At 38.5% G+C, this 11,800-nt stretch overlaps 1 pseudogene across 1 annotated transcript; it reads right to left on the reverse strand.

Moving 5' to 3' along the window:
• Positions 1-2,142: 2,142 nt before the first annotated feature.
• LOC307104041 (tubulin alpha-1D chain-like) lies at positions 2,143-2,940 on the reverse strand (annotated as a pseudogene). The gene has a single exon. The product of its transcript is annotated as a tubulin alpha-1D chain-like (transcript).
• Between the last annotated feature and the right edge of the window lie 8,860 nt (positions 2,941-11,800).

Genomic DNA, 11,800 nt, shown 5'->3' on the forward strand with positions numbered 1-11,800 from the left:
CATTTTTAAGTGTTCATATTAATTATTATATTTAAAAAAACAAAGAGAAAACATTTACAAAATAAATCTAGATTTGTACTTTCACTCTACTCTTCATTCTAATAAATAATAAGAGGTGTAAAAAATTTGTTTATTGTTGTAATTATCCACATATCTACCTACATTAAGTATTAGTCTTAAATCTACCTCCATCTTCTTTTTTATTTCCCATCTTGAGGAATTAGTTTCTGGCATCTTATACAGGAAAAAAATATATATATTGTTGTAAAGAAATGAAGTATACAAATTATTTTTATCCAGTGTCAATATTCAGAGTAGAAGAATATATATGCAGGAAAGACCACAAAATTGTCATGCCTTTGTTTAAGTGAGTTCACCTGAGACCAAGGTTAACTGTGTGTGACCACACAGGGTGTGGACCCTGGATGTAAGGGATCATTTACCTGAACAGAACCGTCTGTGTGAGCATGACCTCTAGAAATGTTGCTAGCTGACAGTGTACTCACTCAATATATTTTGGAAAGATACCTTGTGTTTGCTAAAGAGTAATCTAAGCAAACACGTTGTTCTATCATATTCATGAAAAACTTTCATATCAGTAAGAGTATTTCAAGACACTTTCACCAAATTCCTGGCAGGTCTCCAGGAAAACTCTTATTTCAATCTTCTTTTTTAGTAGGTTGTTTTATTCTTATGTGGATCTTTAAAACTAGTATTCTAAAATTATTTTGTAAACACCTTTATATTTTCATACATAAACTAAAATATAAAATGATGCTGGTTCTATAACTAGCCCATGTTCTGTGGGAAAATATTTCATTCATTCATAAATTAGTCACACATGGAATCATGTAAGAATATTTAAATAAAAATAAATATGCTTCACTTTTTAAGAATGTGGGCCATCAACTTTATCCCTCACTCAAATTATCCTCTCCATGGCTGCCTTGGCTATACACAAAGCAAAGCAAGAAAAGTTGGTAATGCTCGATTGAGTTTTGTTATAGAGTATATTATTGTTTTGCTAAAGTGTTTTATTATAGTATTGGGCAGACTTCTGTTTGAATGTTGTCAGTTTGCCATCTTTTTATACTTATTTGGAGTCTACTTCCAAGTAGTATACATTAAAATTCTAGAAAAAAATATCTGAAGTAACATAAAATCATTATTTGATTAATTTTCCAAAATAAAGTTTTTGATCAAAATTATAACCATTGAGATATACCTAGAAACACTAGAAATATGTATAGGGATGATAATGAAGAATTATTAAATAAAGTTCAAAGAGGAAATAATGATAATATGTTAGGTCTCAACAATTTCCCAGGCACAGTGATTAATTCATTCACAAATAATATTTCATTTTAGATTTATTAAAAATGTAAATAAAGTAACCTCGGCCAAGTGGCTCAGTTTGTAGAGTGTCATCCTGTTCACTCAAAAAGTTGTGGTTTCAATTCCCTGTCAGGGCACATACCTAAGTTGTGGGTTTAATCCCCAGTCAGGGAGAGTATGGGAGGCAATCAATGCTTCTCTCTCACACTGATGCTTCTCTTTCTCTCCCTTTCTCTCTGATCTCCCTTCCTCTCTCAAATCAATAAACATAACCTCTGGTGAGTGTTTACATGTAAAGTAGACTGATTTCTTTGGTAATTTTTCAGATGAGAAAAAAAAAGATCATAAGAGTTAACAACTTGCTTTAGGTTTCTCAGATTTGAAAATATTTTTTTTGAAAGACAGGAAATACTTGATTCAAAACCATCAGTGAAACAGGTAGGTTGGCTCTATAAAGAGCATTATGTATTAAAACATAGGTCAGTAATTGTATATGAAAGTATACACTGCTACATACAAATTAACTAATCAGACCACAATTTTTCTATTTTTAAAACAGAATAAGCTTCCCTGTAAAAGGAGCACCATTTTGATATTTTTAAATATATTTTTTATTTATTTCAGAGAGAGGAGTAGAAACATCAACAATGAGAGGGAATCAGCAATTAGCTGCCTCCCGCATGCCCCTACTGGGAAGTAAGCACACACCCCGGGCATGTGCCCTGACTGGGAATCAAACCGCAACCTGGGTCTGGTTGATGCTGAGCCACTGAGCCACACCGGTGAGGCTGTTCTGATATTTTAACTTTAGTATGCCTTTGCTGCAACAGAATCCATACCAACCTCCTCATAATCCTTTGTAAGGGCAACCATGTCCTCCTGGGCCTCAGAAAACTTTTCTTCCTTCATGCCCTCACCCATGTACCAGTGAACAAAGGCACGCTTGGCATACAGCAGGTCAAACTTGTGGTCCAAGCGAGCACAGGCCTCAGCAATAGCTGTAGTGTTGATCAGCATGCACACATCACCCTGTACTTTGGCCAGGTCTCCACTAGGTACCACAGTGACAGTCTGGTAATAAATGCCAACTTCGAAGCCAGCAGGGCATCAGTTTACAAACTGCATTATACACTTGGTCTTGATGGTGGCAATGGCAGCAATGACATCTTTGGAAACCACATTGCCATGGTAAAACAGGCAGTAAGCCATGTATTGAACCCTGGTGAGGGTCACATTTCACCATCTGGTTGGCTGGCTCCAAGCACGTATTTGTGATCCCTGCTGCAGAAAGCTGTTCATGGTAGGTTTTGTCAGCAGAGATGATGGGGTATCTGTGGCCAGAGGGAAGGGGATGCAGGGATAGGACACCGATTTGGTCAGGAATTCGTACATATCAGCATTGAGGACTCCATCAAATCTGAGGGAAGCAGTGATGGAGGACACAATTTGACCTACCAGCCTACTCAGGTTGTTATAGGTTATGTGCTCAGTATGGAGGTTTCTGTGACAGGTGTCATAGATTGCCTCATTGTCAACCCTGAAGGTACAATTGGTCCAAGAAAAGATCAATGATCTTCTTGCCAATGATGTACTGTCTATAGGCATAGTTATTGGCAGCAGCTTCCTGGCCTGTGATGAGCTGCTCAGGATGAAAAAAGATGGTGGTAGTTACCAGTGCAAACCTCATCAATGACTGTTGACTTTAGATCTACAAACACTCCCCCGGGTACATGCTTGCCAGTGCCTGTCTCACTGAAGAGGGTGTTTAAGGACTCATCTCTGCTAACCTCACCACCAGCACCAATGGTTTTGTCACTTGGCATCTGGCCATCAGGCTGGATGCCATGTTCTAGGCAGCAGAGTTCTTAACAGGCATTGCCGTTCTGGACACCAACCTGGCCAACGTGGATGAGGATGCACTCACACATGGTTGCCGCTTTGTGGCTGCCAGCAGATGGCAGAGATCTCAGAATTGAATATCTTGATTGAATGACACCTTTTGTAAAACACAAATAGCACTTTTCACGTCACAAAATGTGGGTAATCATGACATATCATTCTAGCATATATAAAAGGTACACAGTGTCTGTGGGTGGCACTGGCATGCCAAAGCTAAATACAAATAAAGGAAATCAGAATAAAGATGAAAATATATTTTATCAAAAATAGAAGACCTACAGATTGATTAAAATATCTAATATTTTCAAAATTTTCAGGTAAGTTTTACCTGCAAAACCTTATATAGATATAATTGATAGTATGTAAGCACAAAACACAATATTTTAATAACATAAGAGTTTTTTAAAATATATTTAGAGACCTATGCTTTATTTGGTGGACCCAGATTTTTACCCAGAAATTCAGAAAATAGAGAGTCTATGATTCTTAAAAGAATTTGTACAGGCAATCATATATCTTTCAAGGCAATACTAACCATGACACTAAGTACTTTAGTATTTGGAAAGGTATACAATAAAAGTGATTGCTTAATGACAACTTTAAAATGAAAAATTTCTAGTCTAATTAAAAGAGTGATAATTAATGGTAACTATATTGAACTTTTCTGGAGTTCTCATCCAATTTTTGTTACAAATCAAACCTAGGAATGTGCTATGCTTGTGTGTGTGTCTTCAAGAATAGAGCCAGTTAGTGATATATGATTTATTCAACTATGTCTTACCTAAAATTTATGTCATTACTTTGGTATTATGTGACATATTGAGTTCTATCTGTGATACCTGAAGCCACCTTCAGATATGGCCCATGGTTCAGGCCCAAGAATTCAATGATACTATTGCTGCCTTGAAGGTTAAATATTGACTAGTGACTTGGTGAGCCAATCAGTCTTGCTAAGAGAGCTACTTCTGACAAGCAATGCTAAAGTAAAGTTAACAACCCCCTTGTTCTCACACACATGAATATACATAGTTTACAAACTTATGTACCATCATAAGATAAAGCTTCCCGATTCCACATGGACTTTTGAATGCTTATTGCCCTGTATGATTGATAATCTTAACATTTTCCTATAATTTTACTTTTCTTACTTTTTGTATCAAGTCATTAGGGAGCATTAGTTTAAGTACCAGTAGCTAAGGGTAAATAATGTCAGTAGTGACTGGAGTAAGGCAAGGCATATCACAATACACATGCCATTGTATAGATATAAAAATTTTTCTAAGACGCAGGTTAAGTCCAAGGACATCAGTTGCAGCAGAGGGAAACATAAAAGGCTATAAGGGCTATCAGAGATTTTAAAGTGGCTCAGAATCCTGGAAGTAAGCATTCGCAATGGAATTTGGTTATTCCAGCTGCTAAGGCAGAGAGACTTTTAGTCTTCTGACTTGCTTTATATTGCCTGCTAGTTGTGGACAACTGTGAGAATGAAGTTGTTGACCAAAAGGAGATGGAAAATGTGCATTAATTGTCTAAGCAAGGCAAAGGAAAGGTGACAAGATCACAACCTAGGGCTAGGATGGGGGCAGTACCTTGCTATTGTAGTTCTTACACATGACCTGTAATAGGCCCAGTGAAAAGGCTCCCCCAAATTGACAATCTAATGTGCACTTCGAATTCACTTATTTCATCACATAATTTCATATAAAAAGAAGGAATTTTGAGTGAATATGTATTTATAGCCCTAGCTAGTTTGACTCAGTGGATGGAGTATCAGCCTGTGGACTGAAAAGTCCTGGGTTCAATTCTGGTCAAGGGCATATGCCTGGGTTACAGGCTCGATCCCCAGTAGGGTCATGCTGGAAGCATCTGATAAATGACTCTCTCTCATCATGAATGTTTCTATCTCTCTCTCCCTCTCCCTTCCTCTCTGAAATCAATAAAAAATGTATCTACATAAATAAAAGCCTAAGTGACCCTCCAACCGGTAGCTATGACATGGAATGACCACCAGGAGGCAGACACTCAACACAGGAGCTGCCGAGCTGCAGTGACTTGGCGGCTGCTTTCTCAGGTGACACACCAGAGAGGAGGGAGCCCGATTCTGGGGTGTGTCACGTGAGAACTCCCTCACGCAATCCAGGACCCCTCGGGGGATATTGGAGAGCCAGTTTCAGCCCAATCCCCGCAGGCCAGGCCACGGGACTCCACCAGTGCATGAGGGACCCCACCAGTGCACAAATCCATGCACTGGGCCTCTAGTGTGTGTTTGTGTGTGTGTGTGTGTGTGTGTGTGTGTGTGTGTGGTGTGTGTGCGTGTGTGTGTGTGTGTGTGTGTGTGTGTGTGTGTGTGTGTGTTTATATGATACTAGAGGCCCGGTGCATGAAAATTCATGCACTGGAGGGGGGGTCACTCAGCCTGCCCTGCTACCTTTCACAGTCTGGGAGCCCTCAGGGGCGGGAGGTGACCTGGTGATCAGGGGAAGGCGACGCCCCATCACACCTCTGCTGCAGCCACTGCCAGCAGAGCAAGCCTCTGCTGGCCCTGGTTACCTGAGCCTCAGGTGGCCCTGTGCGGCTGGGGGTCTGAGGGCAGGTCCAGCTTCACTTTGAGCCTCCCCCCGCCCCTGCCAGCTGGGCTGAAAGGACTGTGGCAGGGCTGAAGGGACTGGGCACCGCCATCTTTGTGATGGTGTGATGGTCAATTTACATATTCCCTCTTTATTAGATAGGATTAGAGATTAAAATTGAATCTTCTGGAGTATGTAACAGTAAATAACCATGAAAAGTATTTATTAGTGCAAATGTACTGAGCAAAAGCAAACATGTGTTTTGATATTGAAAAGAACACATATAATTTTATTTTAAAATGTGTCTGAGATCATGGAAATAAGACTAGTGTTTCTATGCTGTAAAAAACAAACCATTTTTAGAAAAGAATGGGGAAAGGGAATACATGTCACAGACATCCTGTTACCTGTCCTGAAGAGTGTCTGTTCTCTAAACTCAGAAATCATAAATGATTCATAACACCTCAAATATGATTTCAAATACTTTTATTTTTCATGAGTGTCTATTTATATAGTAGAGCTCTGTTCTGTGTTTACTCTAGCTAAGGCTTACACAGATGCTGAATTGAGTCCTAAAGATCAGAGATAGAAGCAGATTTAGCCTGTGTTTTAAACACATGGTAATAGTTATATAAAGCAGACAGGTAAGAAGGTTTGCAAGATGAATGAAAAAGTTTTGGTGATTTTTTTAAACTATCATCAATAACAAAGTAAAATCTTTTAGCTTTGATTTGATACTACTGTCATTCCAGCTTGCCTTTACAAATTTATTTATAGCCTACTCAAATTAAGCTACCTTCTTTCTTTCTCTCAAACACGGTTGTATTTTTTTGTGTTAGTGTGATTTTATTTCACTAACATCTAAAAAAAAAACACATATAAAATGTATACCAGTAATTAATATATATCATACTTTATCTTATTTTGTCAAAAATGAGAACTGTGTTTTTTTCACCTTTGTGTTTCTAGCTTCACATGGGACATTCTCTTAAAATTATAGACTCTCAGTTAATGTACTTTTGACTAAATTTCAAAATAAATTACTCAAATTTGATTAAGAAAATAATGTATTACATTAAAATTAATTAAATAAATCTAAGCTATTTTGTTTAAATTTGTAAAGCTGTATCATATATAAAATATGAAGATTGCCTTTTTTCACAAATATTATATACAAAACAACTGTTGAAATTATAGTACACTAATAAAACAACATGGGGAGTTTATGAGTTTGAGTGCAAGTTTTCATTTTTAAATTAGCGTACACAAGCAGGTTCCTGACCAAAAAATACTACCTATTTTTAAAATTTTTTTTCTGAAGTGTAATAATGAAATTGAAAACACTGAGAGTAATCTAAAGAATAATAACTGACCATTAAATAGTTTACTGTGCTGTATAAACCCGGGATAGTTATTTACCCATTTAGTACTTACAATTTTATAAGTTCTCTTACATATTATAAGATACTACTATAATTTGCTTTTTTTTTTCTTATTCCCACTCTGAGGTTCCAGCCAACTCTCAGAAAACAAAAGTGGAACCTGACAAAGACCCAGACATTCCTCAAGAACTGTTTTAGCACTTACACTCAGAACTCTGAAATCAAGGTTTTGTCCTGCCAGTCATTGCCAGCAAATGGAGAGAACTAATTATTTTAATCTTTGCAAAATGAGGATTAAAGTTTGAATTTCTACTCTCCTCCATCTTGTACTGATTGAGAATGTTAATTTGCATAGATGAGGTTGTTAGGACCATGGAATTTAAAGGTAAAATTGACAACAACCTACACATAGATGTACCGTATCCTCCTTTTGTGGAGGCAGTTTCATGAATTCCAACCATTATATCTGAAGACCTATTTCCTGCTTTCTTACACACTTTTAAAAAGCACTTAAAATGGACACTTTGTGATTGTATTTTCTAGTGGTTAAAGCATGGGCTTCAGTTAAATAGATATTTTCTTAGATTTTTCCACTTACTGAATCGGTGCCGTTGGATAGATACCATAAGCAGTCTAAGCTCTGGTTTCCTCATCTATAAGACGGGAACAGTGATTGCATCTATCTAAGAAGAATTTTGTGAGGATTAAAGCAGAACATATATATATATATATATATATATATATATATATATATATATATATATCACTTTAAAATTTCCAGATATTACCCATAAGCACCTACATTAAATTGCAAAAAAAGGGAACTGAACCAGAAATATAATACACTAAAAGGAGCCTGGAAGCTCTGAAAATGGGGAAGCGCTTCTTCGTAGAGAGTTATATCTGATCAAATACAGCAAAAAGTTGAATATATGAACAAATGGGAAGACTACTCTTACGTCTAATTGATGAGAAAATATTTTACTATCAGGTTTATTACCATCAGATTCCGAGGAGCGTAGTCACTCACACACCGATGCCTTTCCCCAAGATTTGTAGAAATAGTTAAAACTGAAAGGAAACTCATGGTTTTCCTTGTCTATTTCATTTTCAGCCATGATTTTTATTTTTCTGAGCAGATGTGGACTAGTAAGCAGCTGCAGTTTCCAGAGCAGCCCAAACCAGGTGGATGCAGACATGTGTTCTGAGTATTGATGCTGGTACCTTATCAGTTGTTAGGTGTTTTGAACATTAGTGTTAGGTAGAGAGGGGAGATTAAGATAAGAATTTTGTTTTAAATTTGAGAAGTTAGAAATACATATTTCATAATAATTTTAAGGTAAACATTTTAAAATAAACTAGACACTAAAATAGGAAAATATCTAAAGAAAATAAAATAATGGAATCTGCCATGTGTGTTTTGGAATTGAAAAGAGTAGGATCCTATCTAATAAAAGAGTAATATGCAAATTAACTGTCACTTCGCAATAAAGATGGCAGCACCCACAGCCAATTAGGAGGGAATATGCAAATTGATGCAACAAAGATGGCAGTGCTGGCTGGAGCCATGGAGCTGGCCGGAGCAGGCGGGAGGAGAAAGGGCAGGAGGTGTAGGCTTGGCTTCCTTGGTCGCCCCAGCTGGCTCCATGGCCACTGCCCAGACAAAGCCATAGTGGCAGGGCTGAGGCAGAGGCAGTTAGGGGCAATCAGGCCAGGAGGAGAGGGCAGTTGGGGGTGATCAGGCCAGTCGTGGGGGAAGTTGGGGGTGAGCAGGACAGTAGGGGGGGGCAGTTGGGGCTGAGCAGGCTGGTGCGGGGGAGGGCAGTAAGAGGTGAGCAGGCTAGCAAGGTGAGGCAGTAGGCAGCAAGCAGGCTGGCAGGGAGGCAGATGGGGGTTATCAGGCCAGCAGGGGGGTGTCAGTTGGGGTCAAGCAGGCCGGAGGGGGTGGCAGTAAGGAGTGAGCAGGCCAGCAGTGGGGGGCAGTTGGGTATGATCAGGCCAGCGGGGGGGGGGGGGCAGTTTGGGGCAAGCATGTCAGCAGGGGGGGGCAGTTAGGGGTGAGCAGGCAGGTGGGGGGGCAGTTGGAGGTGAGAAGGCCAGTGGGGGCAGTTGTGGGTGAGCAGGCTGGCAGGCAGATTGGTTAGGGGCGATCAGGCAGGCAGGTGAGTGGTTAGGAGCCAATGGTCCCAGATTGCGAGAGGAATGTCCGACTGCCGGTTTAGGCTAGATCCCTGGGATCTGGCCTAAACCGGCAGTCAGACATCCCCTGAGAGGTCCCAGATTGAAGAGGGTGCAGGCCGACCTGAGGGACACCCCTTCCCACCCCCCACCCATGCACGAATTTCATGCACCGGGCCACTAGTTTAAAAATAAAAGGTTAAATAAATAAATAAATAAATAAATAAATAAATAAAATAAAATAAAAAAGTTCAAACATTTATCTATTTTTAATTAATGGGGACACAAAATTTTAAAAATTTCATATTTTTACCATGTACTTCAGAAATTACCACATGTATTGCAAGAGACTGGCCTAGACTTTAAGGCTTTAATTGGACATGATATTATTGGGAATTATGGTGCTTAACACCTATTCTACTTATTACTGCTGTGCTCAACTGGCCCAGGGGCTCAATTTGTCATTTCAGTCATATTCCCTGCATTTCACTGGTTAATAAACAGACTCATTAATCGTAAGGATTTGGGAGTTGAAATAAAATGTTATGAGCAGATCATCTCTTCAAGACTACTCTTTATTTAAATTAACTGAGATCAGGGACATGTCAGTACCTTGGCCGAAGTTACACTACAATTGAAGGACAAAATCAGGATAACATTATGGTGAAGTAAAGGAGAGAAGGATAAAAAATTCTAAAACCATAAACTTTCTATGTGTGAGATATTTCCTCTGATAATTGTGCTTGCTAATTTCATAGATAGGAAGTTTACTATGTCAGACATAAGTAGATGAAAGAAGAAAGACTGATTACTTGTATTCAGATCTATGACTGGAGAAAGGAGGGGGCTTAGAGGTTACTTATAAATAGTATGCAGATAAACTTTGTGGCCTGTCTATCTGAACACCAATCTCTAGTGGCTTTAGACAGGATGTTTTCACACTCCTGAATGCACCTCACAAAGATTAGTCCTCACTAAAGTGCTTCTTTTAGCCTTGTATACAAAGTGCAAGAGTAAATAGATCAACTTCAGACCTGGAGAATCAGGAAGCAAATATTAAATTGAGCTGCTTTTAACAGAGTATTCAAATAGGAGTGAGTTAAACAAGGCATAACTACATTTCTCTAATATTTCAGTAAAATAGGAAAGGAGATAAATGTAGGACCAAACTGTGTAGATAAGAAGAGATGAGATCCTTCAAACAAGTGCAAAGATTGATGTTTTTAAGATATAAAGACTTGAACCATAAAACCAGGAGAAAAGAAAGAACATGTAGGTAAAGAAGCAAATGGACTGGTCATTCTGGTGGTGGGACCATAAGGCAGACAATTCCCAAGTTTTTTATTTTTATTTTTGGAAAATAAGTTTGAGACAGGAGTATTAGCAGAGCAGGGACTTGGTTGTACATATATGTGGAAGTATAGGTTTAAGAGTGGAGACTTCATGTCAACATAGAAAGTGGATAAACTGCAGAGGCCAATAAAGAAGTAGTGGGACACAGTCTGGCCAGTGTGGCTCAGTGGTTGAGCTTTGACCAATGCACCCAGATGTTGCCTGTTCGATTCCGATCAGGGCGACATGCTAGGGTTGCAGGCTCAATCCTTGGGGGGGGGGGTGGGAGTGTGCAGGAGACAGCTGATGGATGTTGATTCTTTCCTATGATATTTCTATTTCTCTCTCCCTCTCCCTCTCTCACTAAAAAAAAATCACTAAAATATATATATATATAAAGAAATAGTGGACACAGTCTAGCATTCTGATATATAGGTATATCCTGAAGATTGTCACAGTTTGCAGAACTCAAGTTATGTGAATAAAATGGTAGTTGTTAGGTGTTCTTTTTTTAAAGATTTTTTATTGTTGTTTATAGAGAGAGGAAGGGAGAGGGACAGAGAGAAAGAAAGATCAGCGATGGGCTGCCTCCTACACGTTGCTTTAAGCCCACAACCCAGGCATGTGCCCTGACTGGAAATCACACCTGTACACTTTCGGTGTATGGGATGATGCCCAACCAAATAAACCACGCCAGCCAGGGTATGGTTAGGTGTTCTTATATCATACCGTGACTGTTTATTTTTTTCCTATCAAACTGTAAGAGCTTATTTCAATTCTGTCTTCCTAGCATTTCATGCAGATCATATTGATAAAACATTTGTTGAGTGAATGAATAGTATACACTATTGAAAATGTGGAATAGTAATATTTTGTCATATCAATATTTATTTCCAAAGATAATGCACTATTAAATATAACTTTGTTATACACTAACATAATTTCAGCCCATGATCCCTGAAACTCAGAAAATGAAAATATATATATATATCTCCTCTATTTTAGTTTAGATTCAGCACTGTCATTGCTTTAGAAGAACAATCAGATTTCTGACTGCGTAGGTTACTATAATTTCTACATAACAGTGTCTTTCTGAGATTCTTATAA

The sequence above is a fragment of the Cnephaeus nilssonii genome (assembly GCF_951640355.1).
Source record: "Cnephaeus nilssonii genome assembly, chromosome: 8".
In the NCBI taxonomy this organism is placed as follows: Eukaryota; Metazoa; Chordata; class Mammalia; order Chiroptera; family Vespertilionidae; genus Cnephaeus; species Cnephaeus nilssonii.